Source organism: Hyaena hyaena, unplaced genomic scaffold (genome assembly GCF_003009895.1).
Source record: "Hyaena hyaena isolate Hyena2069 unplaced genomic scaffold, ASM300989v1 scaffold_1045, whole genome shotgun sequence".
NCBI classification, from domain to species: Eukaryota; Metazoa; Chordata; class Mammalia; order Carnivora; family Hyaenidae; genus Hyaena; species Hyaena hyaena.
Genome location: NW_024081679.1, coordinates 532,860 through 555,814, shown reverse-complemented (window position 1 = coordinate 555,814; position 22,955 = coordinate 532,860). Strand labels below are relative to the sequence as shown.

Below are 22,955 nucleotides of genomic sequence, written 5' to 3'. Positions count from 1 at the left end.
GTTAAACATCTGACTTCAGCTCAGGTGATAATCTCGTGGTCTGTGATTTGGAGCCTGCTTCGAGCTCTGTGCTTACAGCCCATAGAGAGGCTGGAACCTGCTTCGGATTCTGTGTCTCCCTCTGTCTCTGCCTCTCTCCGCCTCTCTCCCACTTGCACTGTCTCTCTCTCTCTGAAAAATAAACATTAAAAAATTTAAAAATAATAATTAAGAGGAAAAGATGGCAGGTGTGATATAGTTTTGTAATAGAACATGGGCAGAGAAATGGGGATGGAGTTCACTATTGGGCCTGATGATTCTGAGGTGTCTTTAAGAAATAAATATGCAGATAGACATCAGAGAAGCAGATATACTGATCTCAAGGTCGTAGGAAAGACTACACCATGGGAAAATCCAATATTTAATGACTGGCTAGAAAATGATGATTCTGCAAAGAAAGAAAGGGAGAGGCTAGCACATTTTTTTAAATCTTTTTGTTTGTTTGTTAAAATATATCCGAGAAAGCTATAAAGCTGTAAGAATTGGAATCCAGAGTAAGTGAGGACATTGGTCTTAGAAAGAGACTGAGTGGTGGCAACCCTCTTGTATCAGGAAAGAAGGTGGAGAGTCTGAGGTTAAATGAAACTGTTTTTTAGCATTTAAGGTAGTGGTAAATTGAGGAAAATTCCTATCAAATTTTCCTTTTTAAAATATTTTATTTATCTCCAGGAAGTTCAAGCTAAGGTTATCTGTACAAGAAAGAGGGGGTGGGAGGGTCGCATTATCAGACATTTGAGGTGTAGAATGGTGATAGTTGTCTTCTAAATGGTTAGGAGCAGGAGTTGCCCAGAGGAACCTGAAGAAATCACTACACATTGTTATTGGTACCCTTCAGCCCTCTCTTGTATGCTTTCTGCAGCTGTAGTCAGCTGGTTAGAGTTTTCAGGGAGAAACAGGCAGTTGAATTCATTCATGATGGGCAGTTTTCCAGATGGATGTAATGAAGAGTCAGAAAAAACAAGGGATTTAGTATGAGTATTGACCTAAGTATGGGTCAAACAGCAGAAAACTTACTAAGATCAATGAAAAGGGAGGGTTGATGGATTTGGAGAAAACAGAAAAACCATTGGATCAGAGGCCATGATGATTTTAATTTTAGTGATTTTCTGATTCATTTATTCTTCTTTTAGATTTTTAAATCATTATTATGAGAAAAGAATGTAATCATATAATAGGCAGTAATGTTTTATAGATTATGAATATAGTGATAAAGGGTAATTAAAAGTCATAATTTTTTATGTTAGTGACTAATTATGTTGTAATACTGATTGTCTATGTTGCAGCCATAAACCTTTGATATCTATCTATATATCTATCCATCCACTGATCTCTCCATCCAATCAAAGATACTTGCCATATAAGAAAGTATAAAAATGTTTGAGTGAGGCTTCTAGTATATTTTTCCATATTTTCTATACATATCATAAATAACAAGGATCCCATAAGCGTTATTTAGTGCCATTACAAGTTATTTGTCATAGCTTTAGAGAGGCCACGCTTCTTTCCCCATTCATCTTTTTTTTTTTTTTTTGCCTCTTTCTTTCCAAATAAAGTGTAATCTTGAATTTTGTAGCTCAGTTATGCTTAATCCATGGCAATTGATTAACTCTGAGCAGATGTTTTAATTAGAGGTTTTTAATGCACGGCAAAGTCTAAGACAGTTGAGTGAACATTTCAACTGCATTTACTTCAGAAATGCAAATAAATATGTGATCATTAGTATAGACAATACAAAAACATTTCATTTGGGTGTTGGGATATCTTCGAACTGCCAAATGCTTAGTTCTTTCTTGTGTGTGTGTGGGGGGGGTTGTTTGTTTGTTTGTTTGTTTTGGTGGAGGGCTACTCGTTTGAATAACAGTAGTGTTTGCAACAAATAGATATTTAAATTTTTTGTTTACATACTAGTTCTAGATGGGTGATCCCAGTTTCTGTGTGGCTTTCTTCCACATGGTTTCAGGGCTCAAGCTCTTTACACGTTGTCAGTCTGCCATCTCTTAGTGTCACATGTGATCTTATTCAGCTTATGGAAAATGAAAAGCATGAGGAGGGCCTCTTCACTTATTTAAAGCCTTGGCTCAATATTGACACTTAAACTTCATCTCTTCTGCCCATTTCTTCACTGGGTTGTTTGTTTTTCGGGTGTGGGGTTTAGTGAGTTCCTTATAGATTTTGGATATTAACCCTTTATCTGATATGTCATTTGCAACTATCTTTTCCCATTCCGTTGGTTGCCTATTAGTTTTGTGGGTTGTTTCCTTTGCTGTGCAGAAGCTTTTTATCTTGATGAGGTCCCAATCATTTATTCTTGCTCTTGATTCCCTTGCTTGTGTCAAGTAAGAAGTTGCTGCGGTGGAGGTCAAGGAGGTTGTTTCCTGCTTTCTCCTCTAGGGTGTTGATAGTTTCCTGTCTCACGTTCAGGTCCTTTATCCATTTTGAGTTGATTTTTGTGCATGGTGTGAGCAAATGATCTAGTTTCATTCTTCTGCATGTTGCTGTCCAGTTCTCCCAACACCATCTGTTAAAAAGGCTGTCTTTTTTCCATTGGATATTCTTTCCTGCTTTGTCAAAGATCAGTTGGCTGTATACTTTTGGGTCCACTTCTGAGTTCTCAATTCTGTTCCATTGGTCTATGTGTCTGTTTTTGTGCCAATACCATACTGTCTTGAGGATGACAGCTTTGTAGTAGAGGCTGAAGTCTGGGATGGTGATACCTCCCGTTTTGGTTTTATTTTTCAGTATTACTTTGGCTATTCGGGGTCTTTTGTGGTTCCATACAAATTTTGGGATAGTTTGTTCTAGTTTTGAGAAGTATGCTGGTGCAATTTTGATTGGAATTGCATTGAATGTGTTGAGTGCTTTAGGTAGTAATGACATCTTAACTATATTTATTCTTCCTATCCATGAGCATGGAATGTTTTTCCATTTCTTTGTGTCTTCTTCAATTTTCTTCATAAGTTTTCTATAGTTTTCATCATACAGATCTCTTGTATCCTTGGTTAGGTTTATTCTGAGGTATTTTATGATTTTTTGTGCAATTGTGAACCAAATTTTCATAAATCTTAAAGAAAAAAAAGCAAAGACACAACTTCTGAGTTTGTAGAGTGCTGACATGGTCCACATCTACTAGACCTCTGTGAGTATATGTTCTGTTTTTAGAAAATATTCATTAAAAAATTTTGAGAATCACTGCTTCAGATTGAATAAATTTCTTTAATTTTTATTTTAATGTTTTTTTTTTTTAAATTTCTGAGAGAGAGAGGAAAGCATGAGCAGGGGAGGGTCAGAGAGAGAGGGAGACACATAATCTGAAACAGGCTCCAGACTCTGAGCTAGCTGTCAGCGCAGAGCCCAACGCGGGGCTTGAACCAACAAACCTGAGATCATGACCTGAGCTCAAGTCAGACGCTTAGCTGACTGAGCCACCCAGGCACCCCTAGATTGAATAAATTAATTCGTGTATTTAGTACCAACTTATTCCATAATCACTAAGGTAGTACTGTTGCACATCCCTCATAGTTAAAAATCTTTATGAGATGAGAATTATCATTCTATTCTACCAGAAATCAGAGACAGAATGTTTTAAAAAAACCCAACCTTTCAGGTCCTTCTGGCTTCAATAAAAATATTCTAACAATACTACAAGGAAAGTCTAGTGCCGAGATTCATTCTATGTCTTTTTACCACCTAGGTTTTCTCAGGCAATTGCTATATTTTCTTTTATTAAGGCTTTACTTTTTTTTAAGTTTTTATTTTTACGTGATCTCTACACCAAACATGGGGCTCGAACTTAAAACCCCAATGTCAAGAGTCTCATGGTCTACTGACTGAGCCAGCCAGGTTCTCCATTACTAAAAATTTTCTTAGGATAAAAAATATATCATTTTTTCCTATCCAAAATTTCATATTCTAATATATCTTACTTTGACCACATATATTTAATCTGTATATAAAGAATTCTGATTGATTTTTCAATAAGAAACTTTTTTTAAAGTCTGTAATATGTTTCAAGTACTGTGTTAGGCATTAAGAATACAAATACCAATTATATACTCCCCCTGTCCTCAAATAAGTTGAGATAGAAAGAGAGAGAGAGAAGAGAAGAGAAGCAGGTGCTAACACACAGTGTCTTAAGTGTAGAGATGGAAATAGGATAGAAATTTATATTGAGTAGTGAGAATGTACATCATATAGGAAGGCTCATAACTCCCAATTCAGGGGCCAGAGAAGATTGTGGAAGAGGTGGATCTTTCCATAGAGCAAGTGGGAGTTACTAAAGATATATGAGAAGAGAAGATCATGTTTCAGGAAAAATGTGTAGCAAATGCATAATCTCACAGTGAGAGAGAATATTTAAGGAATTGGAAGGATTTTAATATGCGTTGAGTGTAGAATGATGAGGAATCTAGTGGAAAAATAAGACTAAGAGTAGCCAAGTTAGAGGGGCATTCTATTTAATCATAAGTTTTCTTTGGGCACCTACGTGGCTCAGTTGGTTAAGCATCTGATTCTTGATTTCATCTTGGTTCATGATCTCATAGTCCGTGGGTTTGAGCTCCATGCTGGGCTCTATGCTGACAGCATGGAGCCTACTTGGGATTCTGTCTGTCTCCCACTCTCCTGCCCCTCCCCTGTTTGGTCTCTTTAGAGACCAACTTTAGAAAAAAATCATAAATTTTCTTACTTATCCCTAGAAGCCTAGCCTGGCTCTGACTGCTTCACCCTCTGAGTTTATTTCACAATCCTCCATTATCTCTATGTTAATTTACATGTCTTTTCAGTTTCAGCAACATGGTTTCCTTTACAGTAAAGTTTCCCAAAAGTGTCCATGTGACATCTCTACACCTCATATCCTGTGAAATGTTCCAGTTAAGAGACCGAGATAAGTCTTTCACATTTCCAAGCAATTCAGTTCAGCATCCTAGTTCTGAGTCATTGTACCCTGAGATGAGATAGATTTAAGAGCAGCAACTGTCACCAGAGAAAAGAAATGGGATTTCAATGGGATTTAACACAAGGTTTGAAAGGGAAAAGGAATCTTTCTTTCTTTCTTTGTGCTCTATGGCAGAACTGAGCTCTAGGAAATACATACATAAAACTTGGATGACCTTCAAGTGTGTATAGTCTAATGGTGGAGACAGGGGCGCCTGGGTGGCTCAGTTGGTTACGCATCCTACTTTGGCTCAGGTCATGATCTCACAGTTCATGGGCTGTGAGCATCGGGCTCTGTGTTGACAGCTAGCTCAGAGCCTGGTGTGTGTTTCAGATTCTGTGTCTCCCTCTCTGTCTGACCCTCCCCTGCTCATGCTGTCTCTCTCTCTTTCTCTCTCTCTCTCAGAAATAAATAAAACATTTCAAAAATAAAAAAAAAAATAATGGTGGAGACAGCCCTGTAACCTTATAAGTAAGTGCATTGGTTCTGAAATGAATAGAACAGGAAAGTACATGGGAGAGGAGGGGGGAGCCTCACCCAGGGGTACGCAGGTTCATCAGAGATAGCACAAGGGAGGACGGAAGTAGGAAATTACCCTCAAATAAAGGTAAATAAATAAATTATTCATTTGCATTTCCTCTACTGTGAACTCTTTACTCTTGCCCTTTATTCATTTTTCTAATAGAGTCTTAGTTTTTAAAATCTGAATGTGTATGAGCTCATCATACATTGAAAGCATTGATCCTTTTATGTTATTGACTAAACTCAGTTTTATTGTTGGCTTTTAGAAATATATTTTTAATAGTTTGGGCCTGGACAATACTTCAACTTTTATTCTACCATTTTAAAGTTTTATTTTTAAATTAATTAAGTGAAAAATGTACCTGAAGATATTTGGGTAAATGATATGTGGTGATGGTTTAATTTTTTTCTCCTCCAAACTCTGAACTAAAAGTACTAAGACCATATAATGAATCACCCACTTCTTCCTTACTCTTTATAATGTATTTTTATTGCTTATCAAATTCTTATATAAATTGATTATATGTTGTCCTGTTCAAAATACTCACTGTTATTCAACGTCTACCACGTTATTTTAATATCAGATGGTGTTTGCATTGCTTCATTGCTCTCATTTTTTCAGTGTTTACCCAGTTACTTTTCTCGTTTATTTTTCCCAATGAGATTAAAAGGAAAAACTCAGAGCAACTTAAATTAGAACTTGTTTTATTTATAAAGAATATAGCAAAGTTTTGTTTGTTTTTACTTTTTAAAGGCTGTTATTAAGAACCCTGGATTTGTTTTTTTGGGGAAATGCTATTCTTCAAGAATTTTGTTTCTTTAATTCTTTTTTTGTTCTCTTCTGTATACCTTGAGATTTTCATATTTTTTATAAATTCAACTTTCAGAGATGAGGCTATTTGGCTGCTCAGCTGTTATTCAATTTCACTTATATTCTCCAAGTTGAAGTATTTGTTTATTTTTTCATGTTTATTTATTTTGAAAGAGAGGGAGAGGGAAAAGAGGAAGAGGGAGAGAGAGAGAGGGAGAGAGAGGAGACACTAAGTGGGGGAAGGGCAGAGAGAGAGGGAGAAAGCGAATCCCAAGCAGGTTCTGTGCTATCAGCACAGAGCCCAATGCAGGGCTCTAACTAACGAACTGTGAGATAATGACCTGAGCCAATATCAGGGGTCAGGTGCTTAACTGACTGAGCCTCCTAGGCACCCCTGAAGTATTTCAATGATAAGTAAGGTTAAAAATAAAATAAATGTTGAAATAATAAATTGATTAAACTGACTAAAGAATTTGCTAATTTCCGAACTTAAAATATTTAGTCCATCTGAGATCTATAAAAGACCATGGATTTTATATACAAAATAACCTAATGTAAAAGATGAGGACATAGGGATATAGACTTTCCAGAGATTATATGCTAGTTAGCTACAGAACCAACTCTCAATTCAAGCCACATCTATAGTAATCTTGTTTGATAAACCACTGGGACAGAGCACAGTGTTGAGTATGTGTGTTGAAGTCAGGCACATCTAAATCATCTAGCTGCCATTTGTTTAGCTGTATTTAGCCTTTTGTAAGCTGAGGATAAAAGAGTGCTGGTGAGGAGTAAATGAGACATGACACAGTATTTGTACGTTTGGTATCTGAAAGCATTTAATAAATGTTAATTACTATTGGTGAATAATATCGAAAGTGAGAATCATTTGGGCTATATTTGTAAAGAGATATATGTTGTAATGACTTTTTAAATTTGCCCCAAACCTACAACATTTTGAAATAGCTTAAAATTTTTATATTTTTATTAAAAAGTTTTTTAATGTTTGTTTATTTTTGAGAGACAGAGAAGGAGGAAGGGAGGGACAGAAAGAGAGGGAGACACAGAATCTGAAGAAGGCTCCAGGCTCTGAACCCATGCCAGACTCAAACTCACAAGCTGTGAGATGATGACCTGAGCCAAAGTCCAGTGCTTAACTGACTTAGCCACCCAGGTGCCCCTGAAATAGGTTAAAATTTTTAAATGACACTCTCAAATTATGTTATTCATATACCTTCTTTGTAAATGAAAGCTGAACTTCTCATCTGAGAAATTTACCTGATTATATGGAAAATAAAACCATCATGTGCGTAATAAACAAGTGAAATCATCTAAAAACGTTTTAAATAATTGACTCAATGTTCCTTTTCTAATGCTTTTGAAAATGTTAAATTTATGCATTATAATGTCGTTATAACATTGTTCAATTTTCTTTCAAGATTTCTCAAGCAAAGCCACGATTGCTATTTCTTTTTAAAGCTTACTTATGTTTTTGAAAGAGAGCATGAACAGGGAAGGGAAGAGACAGAGGGAGAGGGAGAGAATCCAAACATGGGGCTTGATCTCAGAAACTGTGAGATCATGACCTGAGCTGAAATCAAGAGTTGGAGGCTTAACTGATTGAGGCATCCAGATGACCCACCACAATTGCTATTTGGTAATTGACTTCAGAATGAATTTTGCTAGGGAATAGAATGTGGAATTACATTGTGTAATTTGATATTTTCCAAAATCTGGATGAATTTTATTGAAAATATTAGCTTCAATGACAGTATTTGGGTTTTATAAATACTTTTACTTTCCTAAAAGACACAAAAATGGGTCAAAACACTATTTAGTACAGTTTAGAGAAAATTAGGTAAAATAAAATACCTTTTATGTGTTAGAAGTATAATTGGAAGTTTCTTGGGTTGCTAACAAAAATATCTAATTAAATACTATTCCTTGATTTTCTTGGGGAAAAGCCGGACAGATAAGGATTTATGCTTTCTGAATAAAATCTAAAAACCCATGATTTTTGTGTGAAAAAAGAATTACATTAGGTAATAGAGAAAACTAGTGAACTTTGGAAAGGAAATTAGCTGTGGGGCACTGACAACTACAGGAAACATTCTACTGTACATATCAAAATGGCTCAAGAGAAAACCAAAATCTTATTTCATATGCATTAAATTGTTCAGGACTTTGAGAAGTCTGTAGTATGCACAGAGGACTCAACATATCTTTTTTCCTTTAAATTAAATTCTTCAGAGGTTAAAATTTTGTGTGTGGGTTCTTGGATCAAGATCGGGTTTCTCTGTTTTCCTTTTATTTTGTTTTTGTTTTTGATTTTTAGAGCCAGAAATCATCTTTCTATCCTGATTTTTAAAAGTTTTGGTTAGGGGAGTGCCTGGCTAGTTCAGCTTGTAGAGCATACAACTCTTGATCTCAGGGACTTTAGTTTAAGCCCTATATTGGGTATAGCGATTCCTTAAAAAAAAAAAAAAAAGAGTTTTGATCATAATGAGTTTTAAAAATGTATTAGGAATTTTTAATATATATTGAGGGACGCCTGGTTGGCTCAGTTGGTTAAGCGTCAGACTTCAGCTCAGATGATGATCTCACAATTCATGAGTTCAAGCCCCACGTTGGGCTCTGTGCTGACAGCTCAGAGCCTGGAGCCTTCTTTAGATTCTGTGTCTCCTTCTCTCTCTTCCCCTTCCCCTCTTGTGCTCTGTCTCTCTCTCTCTCAAAAATAAATAAACATTAAAAGAAAAGAAATTTTTAATATATGTTGAGATGAGTGAATGCTTTTTAATAGATGTAATGTTATATTCTATCAATGAATTTATGAAGTTAACCAGATATATTTCTAGAATTTATTATGTTGTGAAGGCTTGTAGGCTTTATACACCAATGTACATGATTTGTTAGCATTTTATTTCAATTTCTACAATTTTACTTATCAAGGAAATAAAAAATAAAGTTTGTTTTATGTTATTGCCCTTTTAGGTTTTAGTAACACTATGATAGTTTCATAAAATAAATGGATAATTTTCAGCAACTTTCAAATTTCTGGAGCTATATATAAGGAAACTTTTCCTTAAAACTCCCTGATTCTAAAGCTATTTGGGTGTAGTAATTATTTTATATCTTTACTGGTGTACCTTATATTCATTTACTTAATCTGGCTTTCAACTCTTTGATTAAATTGATATTTTTCTAGAAAATTAACTCTTCAAGTTTGGTGAGTTGATTATCATAATAATATGCTGATAAAATAGTAATAGCTGTTGCTAACTCCTTTGTGTAGTGTTTAAATTCTTGGCACTGTTCTAATGTTTCACATATGTGAACTCAACAGCATAATCCTACCCTATATACAGTTAAAAATATTCTCAAAATATGTATAACTGAAGACGCATTCTGATAACAAGATTCTGATATTTTGTCTTAAAAACACTGGATTATATTTATGTTTATATTTACTTGTATAATATACATAGAGAGATTAACATATATAAGTATGTGCTATTTTTTTTTAAAAGTTATTATGTGGAACTATTAAAATAATACACAAAGTTGAATCATTCAACTGTGAAGAAAAAAATAATAAAGTAGAAGTTACCTAATTTCATAAAGCGTGGAATCAAAACCAACAAATTTTCTTAATAGACTAAAATATTAGTATTATAAAAATGTAGTCATCAACCATCAAATTTATATAAAGTAAAAAGCACAATAAATATCAGGAAAAGTGTCATAAAATACTTGCTGAGGAAGACTGTAACATAATTTGCTGAAATTCTGATGTCTTGTTTCAAGATACCATGGAGCATTGTGTGAAGTTTTATCAAATGAACACTTTATGCCTTTATTTTAGTTTCCTGAAGAATCAGTTCTGATTCACAGTAACCTTAGACCCGCATGTGAAATCTATTGAAACTAGCTTCCTTGCCTTACCTGCTTTCCTTTTAACTTGTTCATAATACTTACACTTTATTTATCTTGTTACCCATATGTCTCAACCTGTACTCTGCTCATGTCATCAGTGCATAAAAGCCAAATATTCTTTCAGTCCACTGAGAATGCAAATTCATTTGTGTAGAGAATTCCCTTACAGTTAATTTTTCTGAGGTCTCATCTTTTTCTAAGAGCACAGGATAATGTTTTATATACTATGAATATGTGTTTACTGTCATGTAGTTTTTCCCTTTCACCTTCTGCATGAACCTATCTAGACTCTGTGGTTGCCAACAGACAGGGTTGTAGCTTACTCTTTGCCTCACTCACTATCTTCTTGGTCTCTGGTACAAGAGAGGCCAGTCTACATTATGAATTGAAGTTCAGGTTGATGTGCACAGCTCCCAGCTCCATTGTTGTATTATACTGACACTTCTACTCAAGCTCTACCATACCAACATGGAATGTGATGCTAAGTGCCTATCGGTGCTCATCACTACTGGATAAATCTTCCTGCTCTACAGCCAATTATTATACTTTCTTTATAAGGATTATGTTGCCTCAAATGTTTTGCTTCACTGTCTCCTCTTCATCACCAACCATGTCTTTTGGAAATTACTAGGAATGGCTTATAATAAACACAAGTATAGATAATGTGGTTGAAAGACAAGAATCTTTATGTATACAAGTAGGTATAGGACAAAGATTGCAGAGCCTTGTTAGTTAATGATTAGACTTTTGAACCTGATTCCAAGCTTTAGAGAAGTTATTTTCAAGGGCTTTCAACAGGAAAATTACATAATTCGCATTTTTAAAGAAGGTCAGTGTATGTGATGCTTAGAGAATGAAATTATGGGATTGAAGGTGGAACAGGAAGAACAATTAGGAAATTAATGTCAGAAGTTCTGATCAAGAAATAATGGCAGCTTGGACTAGGTTGGTAGTTATAAATATGAATAAATGAATGTGAGATATATTTTTTTGTACAGTTGGCAAGATTTGGTAATTTGTTGAAATGGATGTTGACTGGAGAGGTAAGTGTGACAAACAACTCCCAAGTAACATGCATGAGGAAGAGGTTGCACAGACATTCCATTTCTGGTATGGAAAACAGTGAAAGGGGAGCAGGTGGAAATAGAAGGATCAAGAAATTCAACTTAGATTTCTGAATTCAAGATTTCTGGAGACATTCAAATGGAAAGGTCAAATAAGCAAAGATATGTATTTCTGGAGTGAACCCAAAGATAAACCATTGAAGATGACCAGGATTTATATGGTAGCTGAAACTGTGGGAAGGGATAGGAAGGTTGCAGGCCAAAACCCGAGACACTCCAATATTTTAAGGTCAAATAGAGAAGGAAGGGGTAGTAAAGGAGACTAAGCAGAAATGGTGAGAGACTGAAGACCAAGCTAGCTATCACACAGACCTGGGGGACAGAGTGTTCCAAGAAGGCAGGAATGGTTAATAGGATGAAATGTTGTTGAGAGGTTACAGAAAATAGATAGTTAAAAATTCCCTTTGGTCTTGGTGATATCAAAGTCTTCAGAAAAAGAAAGACTAAATAGCAGTTGGTCCTGGCTAAATCTTTGCATTTGTATCTGTGACTATAATTGCAGGTACAAATCACATTAAAATATTTTTGATCTCCATCTTAAGTCCTGCCAGATTTGACTTCTATGTGAGTTTACTTAGCATTCATATATGTATATTTTTTTATTGTATGTGAATTAAATGTGATGAAAAAACATAATTAGTTAAGACAATATAAAGGCTAAAAGAATCCTTTGGCTATTATAATGAGTGGCTTCCAAAAATATTTTGACTTCTTTGAAAAAAAGTGCAATTATTTAGAAATGCTCCCCACATGGATTCTTTTTTTAAGTTAAAAAAATTTTTTAATGTTTATTTAGTTTTGAGAGAGAGACAGAGACAGAGAGCGAGCAAAGGAGGGTCAGAAAGAGAGGGAGACACAGAATCCAAAACAGGCTTTCAGGCTCTGGGCTGTCAGCACAGAGCCCAATGTGGGGCTTCATCTCACCAACTGCGAGATCACTACAGGAGCTGAAGTCAGGCGCTTAACAAGCTGAGCCACCAGGTGCCCTTCCCACTTTGATTCTTAACTGAAAATTTAAATAAATTTTACTGTGCAATGATTATCTACTACACACCTTGCTAGGATATGAGATGCTGAGGATAATGAGATGAATAACATGAAGAGCCTTAATAAATAAAATAAAATAAGACCTACTAATTTGGTGCAGCTATGAAAACTATCATTCAACCATTCAAAGAACCTACTGGGGGGTCCTATAGACTCTTGTGATTGTTTGAATTCAACTCACTAACAGAAGAGCGGCAGTGGAGAAAGACCTGGGGATGGCAAAACTGATAAATGAGTTTTATTTTTCTTCTATTTTCAGTGCTGATTGAATTGTGTTGCCTTTGACTGTCAGTACTGAATCAAAGTGACAGACTGTTTGTGCTCCATTTGTTTTCTCTTGTTTGACATTGGTGTCTCATTGATTTGTCATCTCAAACACTGACCAGGTCCATTCTACTCTGTAACTGCTATTACTACACACTGACATTTTACAAAACAAAACAACAGTAGCCTCCCCTCCCCCCCAAAAAAGCTTCATTCTTATTTAGGTACAGGCATGGTAGGGGCAATGTTTTCAAAAGAATTCTTATAGGCGTGCCTAGCTGGCTTAGTTGGTTAAGCCTGGAACTTCTACTCAGGTCATCTCATGGCTCATGAATTCACAGAGCAACCTGCATTGCACTCTTGTGAGGACAGCTCAGAGCCTGGACCCTGCTTCAGATTCTGTGTCTCCCCCCTCTCTCTACCCCTCCCCAGCTTGCACTCAGTCTCTCTCTTTTTCTCTCTCTCTCTCAAAAATAAGAAACATTAAAAAAAAATTTTAAATAAAAAAACAAAAAAAATCTTAGAAAGCTCACTTGACATATATAAGAATGTGGTATATAAAACATACATAGTAGGGGTACCTGGGTGGCTCAGTCAGTTAAGTGTCTGACTATAGCTCAGGTCATGATCTCACAGTTCATGAATTTGAGCCCCACGTCGGGCTTTGTGCTGACAGCTCAGAGTCTGGAGCCTGCTTTGGATTTTGTGTCTCTCTTTCTCTCTGCCCCTCCCCTGCTCATGTTCTGTCTCTGTCTCTGTCTCTCTCTCTCAAAAATAGATAAATATTAAAAAAATAAAACATACATAACTATATAACTATATATATACATACGCATATATATATATGTACTACATATGCACACACATAAAGGTCTCTAAAATCATTTTTGCTTCAGGACACATTGTTAGGGTAATGTTATAGAGCATAAAGAGCTGTGTTTTGGAGTCAAGTTTAGCTTCAAATGCTGTCCTGCTCCTTGGGTGATATCTAGCAAGTTACTTAATCTCTATATATCTGTTTTATCATCTATTACATTGTATAATAATTTAATCCTCACTATCTTGTGAGGATTAAATGTGACACAGTGCATGTGCCACTTAGTAGACTACTCACTTTATACTCTATTTTTTTAAAAATTCATACTTTCCTTAACTTTTTTATTTATGATTCTGAACCTGTTTTCAGAATTATTTTTAGAAACTATAATTTGGAGCTAATTCTGACTATGGCATTAATGAGTACTTATCTATGATCTACCCCTTTACACTTATTATTTCAACTTTTTAAAATCCAGCTTACTTGGGGAATATAAGTAATTGAATAAGAAATAGATGGGAAGGAGAAATATGACTATAAGAGCAAATGATTAATTTCTTTGGTAGATGTGATAAGAGTTTCATGGCCCCTAGATAATATGATTCTTCTGGTACCAAGAAGGCCATCTAAGTAGTAGGAGTTTGGTCACATACACTTTAACTCTACTGGATTGTGTAAAATCAGCATGCTTGGAAATAATAATTTCTTTGTTGGTAAACATGAAGAAAAGACATGATACATGAACAAATGGTTCCATTGAGGAAGATGATTATTGACAATTCATCAGATTTATAAAGAACTGGGGCAATGGGTTATGCCAAGGCTGAGAATGGCTTTCAATAATCAAGAAAGTATATTTAACCTTCTTGTTGAATGAGTGTTAATATCTGCAGATGCTTTGGGCTTGGGAGTTGGGTGGGTGGCCTGTGTGATGAGATTTTACTAGCCCCCAATAGAGTGCTTCCTTCTAAATTTAGCTTCAATTCTTTTTTGCGATTTTGTTTTATAAACTAATACCTTCCGTGGTAGCTGTTGCACTCAAAATTTTAAATGTGACAGCCTTTACATGGAGGTTAGGTAAAGTAAATGTTCATGAGTTTCTAGAGATATGTGGTGGGGGAAGGGGTATCAGGAATAGGAAGTACAACAGCTTCTGACTTCTTTCTGTCAGCTTGAGTATGGATCAGTTCTTCCTAGAAAAAGCAAGCACTTTCAGGGTAATCACTGTAGATTTTTTGAAAGCACATGTTACATGCTCACCTCTTCAGAATCTGGGATCAAGATTTTATCCTGTGTTCCAGGAATATGATATATATGACATTGCTGATGAGTGAATGAATTGGCAGGTTTTGTTAAAGGGCGTGTGTTGCCATGGCAATTTACAATGTCTTCTCTGAACAGAAACATGTAGGATATAACTAGCTACTTTAGTCAGACTAAACAGGAAGTCAGTCCAAGTCTACATTACAATAAAAAGGGAAAGGTTGCAGAAATATAAATTTTGCAGGTGATGAATGAGTACTACTTGTGATATTAAGTGACAACTTTGATGATTTATTTTGATCCTCAGATAAATGCAGTAAATACTATTCTTTTCCATTCCTGTGATTGTAATGATTACATTCATTAAATTTCTGGATACAAATGAGATGGTTGGGTATGATGAATGCAGCCTTGACTGGAATGTTGTTATAATGACCAAACTGTTCTTTTTGCCTTCCACCCTATACTTCTTCCATTTTTATCTGTCTTTATTCACCATCACTGGCTTTATCTTTTTATGGTTGTTTACAATCCTCCTCCTTCCAAACCTTTCATGGTATCTCTATGAATGCACACAGAATAGCTCTGGTAATATTTCATGCTCTCTCCTCAGGTCTGTCCTCAATTTCTTTCGGCATTATCTCCAAGTTACCCAAGGCCCATATGCCTTCTTTCCTCTCAACTATAAATGATTCCACCCATTTTTGTCTTCTCCTAGTCCTATTTTTTATTGCTTGTGTTACTGGTTGTGCTTTAGACACTAGTGCCAATTTATTCACTTACCGTATAGTTTTGAAATATTACTTAACCTCCTTGAGCCTTAGTTGCTTTATCTATGAAGCAAAGAAATTGGAGATGGGGAGGCGCCTGGCTGGCTCAGTTGGTTAAGTGTCCAGCTCTTGATTTTGGCTCAGGTCATGATCTCATGGTTCGTGGGATTGAACCCTGCACCAGGCTCCACACTAACAGCAGTGAACCTGCTTGGGATTCTCTCTCTTTTCCTCTCTCTCTCTGCTCCTCCCCCACTCTCACTCTGTCTCTCGAATTAAATACATAAATTACAAAAAAAAAAAAAAAAAAAAAAAATAAGGGTGCCTGGGTGGTTCAGTTGGTTAAGTGACTGACTTTGGCTCAGGTCATGATCTCATGGTTTGTGAGTTCAAGCCCCACATCAGGCTCTGTGCTAACAGCTCAGAGCCTGGAGCTGGCTTCAGATTCTGTGTCTCCCCTTCTGCCCCTCTCCTGCTCGTGGTCTGTCTCTCAAAAATAAATAAACATTAAAAAAATAAAAAAATGGAGTGGAGTCAGATTAATTCTTTATGCCATATTGTCTTGACAATTCAACTCTGCTCATTAGCTGAGAGATAATATATAAATAAATGAGCTTGATTCTTGACATAAAACTTTATTTGTGAAAACAGGCAGTGAGTCAGATTTCACCTGAGGCATAACCTGGAGTATACTATAATCTCTGAGTCTCCTTACACAGCTGAGATTTCCTGAGAAGATAAAGCCATTTCTCTTCCTAACATCAAAGGACTGAAGTTTTACCCTCGAAGTATATCTTCAGAAGATACCACCCTAGTTAATTGTCATTGTTGATGATGGAGAGTTTTGATCTTGTACTCTCTCTCCTAAGTACATTTCATATAATTATGAACATCTCTACATGTACTCTGTGTATGCAGGGGTTTTGTTCTCTTAGTCCCATAGCAGACCATTATGACCAGAGCATATCTGGACATAACTGTGTTGTTATTTTCTTCTGTACTCCTTTTTAATAGGTCAAATTACATGTGGTATTATACTTCCAATATTTTTGCTTCCTGAAATATCAGGGTAGGGTAAGATAATCAATATATCAGCAACTCAGTAAATAGTATTGGTTGAATGATTCATTAATATTAGGAGTCTCTGTCTATCATCTCTGACCATTTTCATGCAAAAAAATTTTCATGACTTTTCACCAATCTCCATCTGCTTCTCCTAACTATGACAAAATTGGTAGTCACTTGGCAGAACATATCAATGAAAGTACCTGATGTGGGACGCCTGGGTGGCTCAGTTGGTTAAGCATCCGACTTCAGCTCAGGTCATGATATCACAGTTCATGAGTTCGATCCCTGCGTCAAGCTCTGTGCTGACAAAACCTGGAGTCTGCCTCAGATTCTGTGTCTTCCTCTCTCTCTGTCCTACCCTGCTCATGCTCTGTCTCTCTCTCTCTCTCTCTCTCAAAAATAAATAAACATTAAACAAAAGTCTAAAAAAAATGTAACTGATCTTAGATCGAGTAAGCCTGATTTGATTTACATTTTGCTTCGGTGGAAAATGAAGGGAGATGGGGAATGTCCTCATCTTATTTTGCTTTTCCCTACAGTCTGTTTTATTTCATCTGTGAGCTAGCATTAATTAGTTCCCCCTAAAGCTCTCTATCATGTTCAACATCGCTACACTCACCAGGCCTGAGCAGTTTTTTGAATGGTGTTACAAAGTGTCTCAGGTAGAACATTCATAAGGCAACAAAAAGCCTGCTTATCTTTGCCCCATTCTTACTCTACTAATCTTTCAAATTTTTGTGTAAAGAGAGCTGAGAGTCTGTCTATCTGCAATCTCACCTTTAAAAGCAGAATTCTATATCCAGGGTAGTCCTGTTACTGTTATTGGATTGAGACTCATCTGGTGGTTTCTTTATACCTCTATCCAATCTGACTTTCATTTCCTTAATAAGAAGGGCTGGAGTTCTATATCAGGCCCCCTTACACATTTGTTCCCTGTTTTCGTCCTAAATTTCCTGTTCTAGTAGGCTGTACTGCATAAGATTTCTTTACATGTTCACTGTTCAGAAACTTTCTTTTTTAATTTGGGTGGATCTATAATCACTAATACAGAATTGGTCTGCCCAGAAAATATGACTTTGAATTCCTATTGTTAGTCTCTTGGGCCCATGCCAGCATTCCTGAAGTGGTAAATTGTCAGATGCATTGCAACATTTCAGTTTAGATGATTCTGCTACAGTATATTACACCTACCATCAATATAAAATAAAACTTTTTCTCCTTATAACTCCAGACTCTTGGATGCATATGAGACCTGCTTTAAAGAACTTGATTCTTAAACAGAGGCTATCTTGACAAGTGAGTTAAGAGATAATTATTCTCATCAGAGAAGAATTCTACAATCTGTAGGACGGTTCTTTCACAATTTCTTTTAATAATCAGCTTTCTTTGGTTTGTACCTGTCAGAAACCCTGAAAAGTCATGAATTTAAAGGTTAATATGCAGAACCACTGTAAGTAGAGATAACTCAAAAGTAGATGAAGCCACTCTGTAATTACAGTCTTAGGCTATGACACGTCAACCTGATCGTCAGAAACACATCTCTGTGCAACGTGAAGTGCACAAGTAACACCACTTTGAATGTACCTGTTCATTCAACCTTGAAATCCTAGAGTTAATCTTGACTCTTTCTTCTCCCTTTCTATCAGTATAAACTGGCTAAAAAATTCCATCACTTTTTTTAAGTTTTTACTTAAATTCCAGTTAGTTAACACACAGTGTAATATTCTTTTCAGGTGTACAATATACTGATTCATCATTTACCTACAACAGCCAAAGTTCATCACAAGTGTACTCCCTAATCTCCATCATCTATTTAACATAATCCCCCTCCTTCCCACCTCCCTATCTGTTTCTTCTCTATAGCTAAGAGTCTTGGTTTGTTTCTCTATTGTTTAGCCCCATGCTAATTTGTTTTGTTTCTTAAATTCCACATATGAGTGAAATCATATGGTATTTGTCTTTCTCTGACTGATTTATTTCACTTAGCATAATACTCTCCATCACTTCTATCTCTAAAATAGCTCTCAAATCTGTGTCCTCCTGTTCATTCCATTCACTTCAAATCAGTTTCTGCCCGTGTAGTTTAATTCACTTCCTCAACAAATATATATTTAGGGTTGACCTCGAATGTCATAGCCTCTGTTCTAGGTGTTGGAGATTCAGGTGTTAAAAGAGTGAACGATATTTCATTTATGGGTCTTACATTCTTATTTAGAATTTCATCATATCTTGCATTAATGATCAACATTCATCTCATGCTGTGACTCTCCATCCCCTGGAATCTATCCCCCACAGAACCCCAGAGTTTTCTTTCTGAAAGACGATCTGAATCATGTCATTACCATATTAGCATGACTCTTAACCCCAGCTTTATAAATGCTAAGGTTGGTGGTTATGGTTGCTCATGGTGGCCTGAGCCAAATGTGCTTCTCTAACTTGATTTCCTGCTTCTCCTTCACTGTTCTCCAGTCTCACAGGACCAAGTGCTGCTCTTAGAATAGGCTGAGATGAAGTTACTGGTTCTCTCCTGACCTACGCGCTTACTTATTGTGCCTAAAAACTACACTTCCATTTGGTTTTTTTTTTTTTAATGTTTTTTTTAAATGTTTTATTTATTTCCAGGAGAGAGAGAGACAGCGTGAGCAGGGGAGGGTCAGAGAGAGAGGGAGTCACAGACCGAAACAGGCTCCAGGCTCTGAGCTGGCAGTCAGCACAGAGCCCGACGCGGGGCTCGAACCCACGAACCGCGAGATCATGACCTGAGCGAAAGTCAGACGCTTAACCGACTAAGCCACCCAGGCGCCCCTCTACACTTCCATTTGTACCTCAAGAATTCCTACTCAGTTCTGTGAAGGGAGTCATCTTTGCCCTCTGCAGACAGTTAATTTCTATGTCTGCTCTCCATAGAAAAATAAAGCATGCTTTTATAAAAGCAGGAAGTATGGAATCAAGTGAATGTTTGGGGTTCAAATACTTTTCTACTTGATTATGTTTCATTTCCCTCCATTAAATGTATTTCTCATTCCGTATCAGGAACCATCACTTCTCAGGCATCCTCAGGGAATGTGGTATGACAGCAGCCCAGGTTTTTTCAATACTAGCACATTTGCCCAGGTGTCATTAAATTGTGAGAGACTAGAAATATCGATGAATCTTAAATAATTGACACAATCAGTCTCATTAGATTGTCAGCTTCTTGAAGGCAGAAGATATATCTTCCTTGTACGACAAAGTAGTTTGCTGAATAAAGGCAGAAATAAGTGAATGAAATACATAAGACACCCTGTGCTTTTTTTTGGAAAGAGATACTTATGGGAATACATATTATTGTAAGAAATTTATATCTTCAACTCTCTCTTATTTAACATATCTAATATGACCACCACTGAATGTATGGACCTCAAGCACAAAATCAACCAAAACCAAGGGACAAACAACAACAACAATGCCATGACTTCAAATCCTATTCAAAGTAGTTACTCAGTTCCAAGAATTTTAGTATCTAGAAACATCTTAAAATATGGTTTTCAGAAAATGTAGTATTGATTATCACAGTTATCTGAAAAGAACAAAATCCTTTTTAAAGAGAACATTGATAACTCAACTCATAACATTAGTACCTTAGCAGTACAAAATCGTGCATCATTCTTTAATGGGTTTTAAGCTTTACTCCACAGAATTTATGGTCTCTCCAGAAAGTCTCTTGATATTATGCAAAAGAGTAGTATTTCCAGAACTATCTAAAAGTGGTCATATAAGATGACTACAGCAGGAAGAGCTTAAATGATCACATGCTTGAAGTGAGAGATGTAACATAGACTCTGCCATGGAGCCAGCAGTTCACAGGCATCCTCTGCAAATGGAGTGCAGTGGCTGCCCAGAGTTCTTCAATAGTAGCATTTTCCCAGATGTCACTAAAGTTTGAGAGAAAAGAGGTGTTAATGGTTCTTAAATAACTGAAACAATTTAACTTAATTGGGTAGAAAAAATGCAAAAGAACAGTATAAAGTTCATATGAAGTAGAATTTTTTGAAGCAAGAAAAGCTACTATCCAGATCTCTCCAACTTGTGACCCTAGTGTATAATTTGTTTCAAATTCACAAATTAGGGAAACATTCTCAATGAGTAAGGTTATGGTCATGGTTTATCTAAAATGTTTATGAATAGTCCTTAAAATGGAGATGTATAGGGGAAGGAAAGAAGAGTATAAATAATTTAAAGTATGTATGAATGCAATGAAGATCCTTATATCCTCAAATATAGCTTTTGAGTTAGAAGAGAATATTTGTGAAAATGTACTATTTCTAGAATTTTCATCTTATTGGTATAATGGCAACCCACAGTCCAGTACCACAATTCAGAAATTATAACTATAACTAACTATAACTATAACTAACTACATGTATAACTATATATATAGTTATATACACACACACACACACACACACAGAGAGAGAGAGAGAGAGAGAGAGAGAAGGAGAGAGAGAGAAAGAGAGTGAGAGAGAAATGACCTTCATGCACCAAGAAGAGAGGAACTCTCTCCTGTAAATGAACAATATAAGTAGTCTTCTTGCTTTGTACCAGTTAACCTTTATTTTTGTTTGGATAAAGGTTTTAATTACATGGATTGGCTATGATAGCAGTGGGAATTCTCCTAGGGCAAAGTGATTTTTCCCAGTCTTTCAAAGACTATGAGATATTTAGAAAACAACCCTTTGGTATCTTTCTCTGCAATACTCCACTGCGGCTCAATGGGTTGATTACCATCTTAGAAACTGTCTAAAAAGATACAGGCAAGAAAAGATAACTGAAATTTGCAGTGCAAACATTAGATCCTGTGATGGATGGACCTTGGTGGTCACTTGACACAGAGGCTGTAACATAGGGAACTGCACAACAGCTTCCTCAGTGAGGTGTGATGTCCTTTTTATCTGTAATTTGTGTAAAGGTTAGTATCTTTTGTATATAATTTTCCTTCACAAGCATCCTAGTCTCTGAAATTCTCAAACACAGTGACCTTCCTTTCTTCTTCTCTCTCTATTTGAAGACTTAATTTGTTTTTCTGTCCATTTTGAGAATGTTTGTAATAATCTGAATGCTAGCATTCTTTCTGAACTACAAAAGTATTTTAACTAATGCTTCATAAAGTTATAATAAACAGTAGCTATTTCCTGAAACTTACAGCAACTCCAAAAAGTTGATAGTTTGCAAAATAGGAATTATAGCTGTCTACTATATCATTGAAAATATTATTTAGATAATCTTTGCAAACTGTAGGTAATATATGAAAAATACAGGCCATTGAACAAAAATTAGAGTAGTAGTTTGTATTTCTTAGATGACTCCCAACTGAAGTAGTTTAGTTTAGTTTAGTTTAGTTTAGACTGGTGGCTCAGTCAGTTAAGCATCCAACTCTTGAGTTTAGCTCATGTCATGAACTCATGGTTTGTGAATTCAGACCCTGCATTGGGCTCTGGGCTGACAGCTCAGAGCCTGCTTGGGATTCTGCCTCTCTCTCTGTCCCTCCCCTGTTTGCTCTCTATCTCTCTCTCAAAATAAATAAAAATTTAAAAAAACTGCAAAATGGTTTCCACAATTAAACTAGCTTGGACTTATACATTAAACTTCCCGGAATATTTGAAACCTTAAAGTATTCCAGTCTCCTCTCCCTTTGCATAAATGAGGACCCGAGCAGTCAGTACTCCTAGCCTCTATTCTATCAGGGGAAAAAAAAAAAAAAACAACAACAACAACAACGAAGAAGAAAGAAAAGTTGCTCTTCAGTGTTACATCAAATTACAAATCATTTTTTCTTCCCTCCTTTTTTGTGACAAAGTTTCTAAATGCATTAATATATTTTCTTGAATCCCCCATGATTACCTCTACCACAAACCTTCCTTTTTTAGGCAATACCTCTGTGTGATGGTGCCATCATTTTATTCTGAACCCTATTAAAAACAGCTCTCTGGCAAATGGACATGTTGACAGTATTTGAATGAATTTGTCTCTTCCAGGAGTAGGATACTGGGGTTTAACTTGAAGCAACTCTGAGGTTGAGATCTGGGATACTAGAGGTGGATTGGCAGGCCTCTGTGTGGGCAGAACTGTATTCTCATGAGCCATCACAGCACATGAAAGTGTTAGTCCATATGCTTCCTCCACACAACACCATTGCTGTTCAGGACAGGCTGCAGTTCACGACTGTGTAATTATTAGAAACAAATATAACATGAAGAAGAACATGGGATTGAAGCCCAGGCTTAACACCTCCCACTTTGTGATCTTAGACAAGTCTTGTCATTTCATTACTAGATGTTGTCTAGTAACTAACATCTCTCTCACTGGATTTAGTCAAGAAAAAACATAA

The 22,955-nt window shown here is 36.1% G+C and overlaps 1 protein-coding gene across 1 annotated transcript in view; it reads left to right on the top strand.

The window, feature by feature from the left end:
- The window catches only part of TINAG (tubulointerstitial nephritis antigen), an 85,398-nt gene that overhangs the window by 52,486 nt on the left and 9,957 nt on the right, over window positions 1–22,955 (top strand). The window lies entirely within an intron of this gene.